This window comes from Columba livia, chromosome 7 (assembly GCF_036013475.1).
Source record: "Columba livia isolate bColLiv1 breed racing homer chromosome 7, bColLiv1.pat.W.v2, whole genome shotgun sequence".
NCBI classification, from domain to species: domain Eukaryota; kingdom Metazoa; phylum Chordata; class Aves; order Columbiformes; family Columbidae; genus Columba; species Columba livia.
In genome coordinates, this window is record NC_088608.1 from 25,369,579 (window position 1) to 25,376,168 (window position 6,590).

Sequence of the window (6,590 nt, forward strand, 5' to 3'; positions counted from 1 at the left end):
AGATAAAGTACTGTATTCAGCAGGAGATGATGTGTGAATGATGATGTGGTGACTTGTGAAGCTACATCATCACTCCTCAGTGTGCTACTCTTACAGGACAGGCAGTTTATATTTTCACAAGAGATCATTGAGTTGAAAAAAGGCACATTCACCTGGGGGAAATAAAAAAGTCCAAATTTAAATGAAATTTAACTTCCTACTACTAATTGTTTTCAATTTTACACAGGATACAAAATACGATATTGTATACAATACAAATATACAATCTCGTGAAGGGCTTTTTCATGGAATGTTTTCTGTTTGCATATAATACAAATTAGATCTTGAAGGAAAAACTGTAAGGGGTTTTACTTTCACATTTTAAAACTTTTTTCCATATGTGCTGAACAGGCGACAAAAAAAGTGCCTTATAAGCAGCAGACATACATTCATAGACGTTAATGGTCAGAATATTTTCAGACGTCTCTGAAAAATTCACATTGCACAAGTTCCTTGATTCTTGCAGAACACACCTAGCAAAGACACTGCTTTCACAGCATTTGTTGACAGAAAATGATTATTTCCTATTTTAGGTAAGTTAGAGATTTTACATTTCCTAAGGTTAAAGGTTCCTAAACACAGCTGTTTCTAGCATAATCAGAGAAGAAATACATATGGAAAAGACATCAACTGAAAGATTACATTTCTTCCCTGCTAAGTGAGTAGTTTATCAAAATATCTGACTTTCTTCAGGAAGGGATGACCACATTTAATTGGCCAAATGCTTTTTGTACAGCTCCTACTCGCTGTATTTTATACCTTTGAATACTGATTAAAGATTACAAACAACGGATGAGAAATGCAGAGAATATTCAGGCCAGCACTGCTCAGTTGTGGACTACAAGAGATTTCAAACTTTGAGGACAGAAAGCAACTCAGGCTAAAGTAAGTTTTACATCAGGAACAGTGAGTTCCATTTGCACATCAGTCTTTAAATAAAAGAGTGACATAGGCCTGGCTGGGATACAGAGGATGTGACCAAAGACACCAATGTATGATGAATGGGGGACGTAGCAATCACAATCTCATTTTTAATAAGGGTATTGAAGTTGCTGTAATTGAAGGTCTAAACTCATTCACTGTCTCAGTAGTCCAGAGGGGTGATAACGGCATGAGACGTTGTTAATATAGTTAGGAAAAATAAAGAAACAGAGTTCCGTTTCTGCATTGAGGCAATTTGGCAATTTAGTGCCACCAAAAGCTGACAAAGCAGGAGAGACGGCTGACACACTCTGCTTCAGAGAACCCTCGCCAGTACAGCAGCGCCTGGCAGGGAAATCATATCCAGATGCAGACCTGCTGCAGTGTATAATAACTGCAGCTCCATGGAAATAAACCATTTAAATTCTGTAAACTGTGTCGGAATTGAATCTTTTGGTTTTTACACCAGTTTAATTTGAGCCTTCTTCCTTCTTCCCCATGATAACAATAGTTGGTCTAAGTGCAAAGATGACAGGTAGTAACAGCCACTTTGGGATCGTTAGCAATTCTGTGTTCCTCATGAAGGTGCTGAACTGGTGACAGCATTATCACTACTTTTGTTTCCTGGCTAAAATGAAAAGTGCTAGGGGTTCAGCTCTCATGGCAGTCTATCAGGAACTCCACGTTAACAGTAATATGCTGTGGGTTAATTTTCTACATGGAACATTTCCCACAGCTCTTTCCATAGAAAAGCAATCCTCGAAGGGAAAGCAATCTATTGACTGAAGACAGGGCTGACAATGTGGCACATCTGTATAAACGAACTGGTTATATTTGTAAATACCTATATTAACCACTTAGTTAACACTGAATCAGAATACATGTGTTTTCCCCCTTTTTAGGGTCTACTCAGGCCTTTTTCCTGCCAGCCTGTCCCTGAAATTCTATGATGTTTGAGAAGTTTTGCAAAGTCAGAGAATAGTTAGCAATTAAATTTGATAACTAGTCACTTATTGTGAAGAAGGTTATAGAGAAATGTATTTGCCATCAAAAGTGCTCATTTATCACTTAGATAACACCTAGGGGACATAAGTATGATGAAGCATGACAACAGAGTGCTGGAGACAAAACATTTTTGTTTCTTCCTTTTCTTCACACCTTCAAGATATATGGTGTTGCTATTGAAAACCTATTCATACTTGAAAACAAGTCAGGTCTGAAACATGTTTAACATATTCCAGGTGGGGGAAAAGATAATAAGTAAATAAGGAAAGCCATTTATTTACCAAACCCCTGCAGCTACTGTATTATTTATCCCAGTGCAAGATGTTACCAAATAAGAATTGTGTCATTCCACACAGGTGTAAATGATTAATTACACACAGGACACAGAGTGTAGAGCAGACTGCATAGGATGCAGAAATGTTCCCATTTTAACTCAAATTCATTTTCAACTGTCACTAAATCCACCTAAGTACAATTTCTAATTTTTTTTGTATCCTTGGTTTTGGCTTCGTGTATGTGTGTGTAAAAATATCACTCTGTGTGCATTAGTCTTCCATAATTTAGGATAAAATAGGGTGAGTTACACAGGTGCACCAAGATTCCTCCAGGCATAATTGCATAAAATTATCTTTACATGAGAGAGATTTTTTTACATGTTTTCTGATGCTGTCTGATTACATATTTCTGGCCAGGAGTGATTCCTTGCCATTTTTGTAGGACCTGGGCTCGCTCACTGCACGATGAGTCCATTCTACTGTAGACCACCGTTACTTCTCATCTTCATACACTGCACAGCTACTATACTGTAGTTCATCCCTTGTCAAACGATTTAGCCGTTTTCTGCTTTTATTTCAACTGGGATTTTATTACTTACCTTTGCTGATTATTTCTTACAGCGTGATTCATACTTTAACACTATTTCTGAAAAACACCTGTATTAAGAATTCCATAGTACCAAGTTGAGACTGAAATATTCCAAGCATGTGTTAAGGAAGCTTCAACTTACTACTGTCAAAAGGCAGTGAACTGAAAGGATGTGTTGTCTTTAATCTTCCTGAAACAGGCTTAGTGTACAGAAACATTTAAAACCTACGGGAACCATTTTTCTAACTGTAATAATTGCTTAATATTCCAATAAAATATAGTGGTCAAAAAAGCAGAGTTTATCTCTATCCCAGATATTTATGACCTAAACAATACTCAGACAAGATTAAGAAACAAGTGTCAGAAAATAGTAGTTCTGTGATTATCAGAATCCATGAGGTCTTCTTTCTATTGGAGTTGTACATTGTGATTGATCAGTTTTGTTACTGAATAACATCAACAATATACCATGAGTTCACTTGTTATTGGACAGCAAAGAATACACACAGGAGAATTTGAAGGCTACAACTGTGGGAAAAATCAAAATCAGAGTTTGCATGTGCAGAGTCCACAGAGGACAGAAACCCAGACCAAGGCTCTAACAATATAATCTCTAAGATGGGAACGCCTAATACAACGGGAGTCCCACAGTCCTCTGTGTGGATTTTCTATTGTCAAGTAAGAATGAGCTCAACCTGCTTTCTTTCTTTTCAGAGGAACATGCAATAAACTCATTTTCTTCTGTGTCTTTTTCAATTAAATTTGGAGAGACTTCAAATACCTCTACTCCTGTTCCAAGTACATATATGCAGTATAATCACAGAAATTGTATTTCCTCAAGAAACCAGGCCTAAAAACAGATGAAGGAAGCACTAACAAGGTGCAGTTTCTTTATTATGGTGAGAGGTGACAAGGCTGGCCAAGCAGGTATTTGAATGGGAAGAGCTGATCTAGAATGAAAGGTTAAGCAAGGTAGCAAGGTGTTTGGTTAACCTGCCAAATGAGAACATTAGGGATGAAAACAGACAAACAGAAGGAGAGATAAAGATGAGAGAAGAAGTCAGAGAAGAGAGGGAGGAATAAATGAAGGAGAACAGGAGAATGGATGAGAACATGAAGAATAAAAACTGGCTTTTTGGGGACAAACAATTGACAGTGCTTAACAGCTAGCCCCTCTGGAGGACATAATCTCAAATTATTTGCAAGCACAAAATCATTCACCTTCATGCAAATTATTCAGGGAAAAAGAGAACAGCATCTCAGAGGAGATGTTGTCCTTCCACTTCTCTGAGGAAACAGCATCTGCACAGCCCTTCCAAAGCAAGGAAGTGAAAACTGGCTTTCTATAACAGCTGCAGATGTAGACTGCCAAGAAGTTGAAGTAGTTCATTGCTCCTTCAAGAGCCTAAAAATTCACAGCTCCTGTGATCCACTGGAAGCTTGTTTGGAGTTGTAAGAGTTTGAAGAATTCTCCTGTGGAGAATATCAGTTGTGGGAACATCAGTGTATTATCAACATTCTTCTGATACTCAATCCAAAACACAGCACTATACCAGCTACTAGGAAGAAAATTAACTCTCTCACAGCCAGAACCAGGACAAATGTAAAAGGCAATCCCCTCCATAACTGCCCATGCCCACCATGCTCTTCAGAACCACAACACTGGTGTAAATTACATCCTGCATAACTGTGGAAAGGCAGGCATCAAGAGAGGAGCACAAGGGCTACAGGTTTGTTTGCCTCACCTACCCCTACAGAGGTGACACCTCTCCACTTCTCTGTTGCACCTTCTTCAGAAGAAATGTCAGAGTTTGACCTTCCTTATGACAGTACCTGCTGAACAATCCTCTTTTTTGGAGGTAAGAAAAGTACATGGTATAGAGGGAAGAGGCAAGGTTGCCATCTTATCTTCAGCTCTTGCAAATAAATTCTCTCTTGCCTTCGAAAGAAACTGTCAATTTTGTTTCCAGCAAAAGGTCCCATGAGGATCCCAAGCAGTCTCTGAGGCTTGGCTGTGCTTAATGGGAATGGGGAGTGGGGGAAAAGTACCACAGCAGACAGGGGAGTGCATTAGCAGTGCTCCTTTGCTTTAAAATTAGACATGTGTTTTACAACAACCCTTCCTTCTTCTCATTTTTAAAGTTGATTATTTTCCAAGAAACTCTGAACTGACAGTACCTGTCTTTTAAATTAATTTGGCTAGAATACAAAGAGATGGAAATGACAGCCCAGAAGACACAGGTTATTCTGTATTTCCAACCAGTGCTCTCAACAAGCCTTAACAATAAGCACCAATCAATGCTTCTGAGGACCCTGAAATGTAAAGGAGGGTTTCAACATTTTATGGATAATGAAACTCAGACCAAAAAGAGTTTTGTGACTGCTGCTGTATGATTATTGCCCACCAAAGAAGGCTGACCTGCTCTGGTAAGCATGCGCATGTCTCCTTACAGTACGGTCCTTCTTCCACAGTTCACAGCCCAGTGTGAGAAATTAATCCACAGCCTCAAGATACTACAGAGAGATGAATTTCAGACTGTGGAAACCCCAGTGACAGAGTTTATCTCTAAGTTTATCTGCAAACTATTACATTACCTGCAAACTACAAAAGAAACTGGATTTGCTTCACTCCTGTTATATCTGACAACACTGTTAAGAAAATGGAAGAGGAGACGGGAAGAAAAGTGAAATATTTTGCAAGTGGTGTTCACCTGCAGGAGCCCCCACATTCTCAGAAAAAAAAAAAAAAGGAAGATTTTCTTTTTAGTGCGTGCTTTAGGGTATCTGAGCTGAAAGATTTTCAGTCTGAAGGGCAGACAGGCCAGGCTAGATGAGCAACTTTACTTTTCAGGCCACACCTATGCTTGTAATTGAGTTTGTGATGTGACCAACACGGGCCAAGCTGGTTACCTGAGTGACAATCATGTGAACGATTGGAGAGACAATTTGGGAATGTCTGAGTACAGTCTGTGCCTCAGGAAATGAGCTTCACCAGCATATAAAACCTACAGGCACCAGTCTTGGGAACCCTCTCTTGTGAGATCTGAGAGCTGGCTTGAAGGTAGATAGATTATAATGATACTACAACCATGTCAGCATCTGTGGCTGAATGGCAGACCATACCTTCTCTCCCTGCTGCTCTGAACAGCCCAGTGGACTGACTGTGGCTCGCTGGGATCATCTGGTCTGGTTTTATTAATGAAGGTCAGGGTGGAGCTGTACATCACCTCTGAGGTCAAAATTCAACAGTTCTGGATCTTGCATGAGATTTCTGTGAACAAAGTACAAAAAAAAAAAAAAACCAGACATAGTCAATTCATCTATAATTATTCAAGAAAAAGGTGCATTTATTCGCCTTCATAAGTTTTTTTTCATCAATGTGTAATAAAGGACAATGCTAATGGAGATCTATATATCTGAATACTGTGGAGTGGTAGATAGGTGCTTTCTCCCAATTTCCCCCCCCCCCCGAAGCAGAACCATGGCTTATCACCTGTTGGCCCTCAGCCTCAGCATAAATGCTCTTCCTATTCTGCCAGACATTACTTGTACGAACTGTAGTTTTTGATAGTTCAGAATGATCCCATCACTAGCATTTAACTGCTAAGAAACAATGACAGGAAAAGGAGCTGGTATGCACTTTTAAAATTATTTTTCCATGTACATGTCTACTTGTTGGGTAAAATTCTGTGAAAGACAAATTTGGGAATGTAAAGACTGACTTAACTGCTTCCTTGATACAAGAAAACAATGAAAAATAA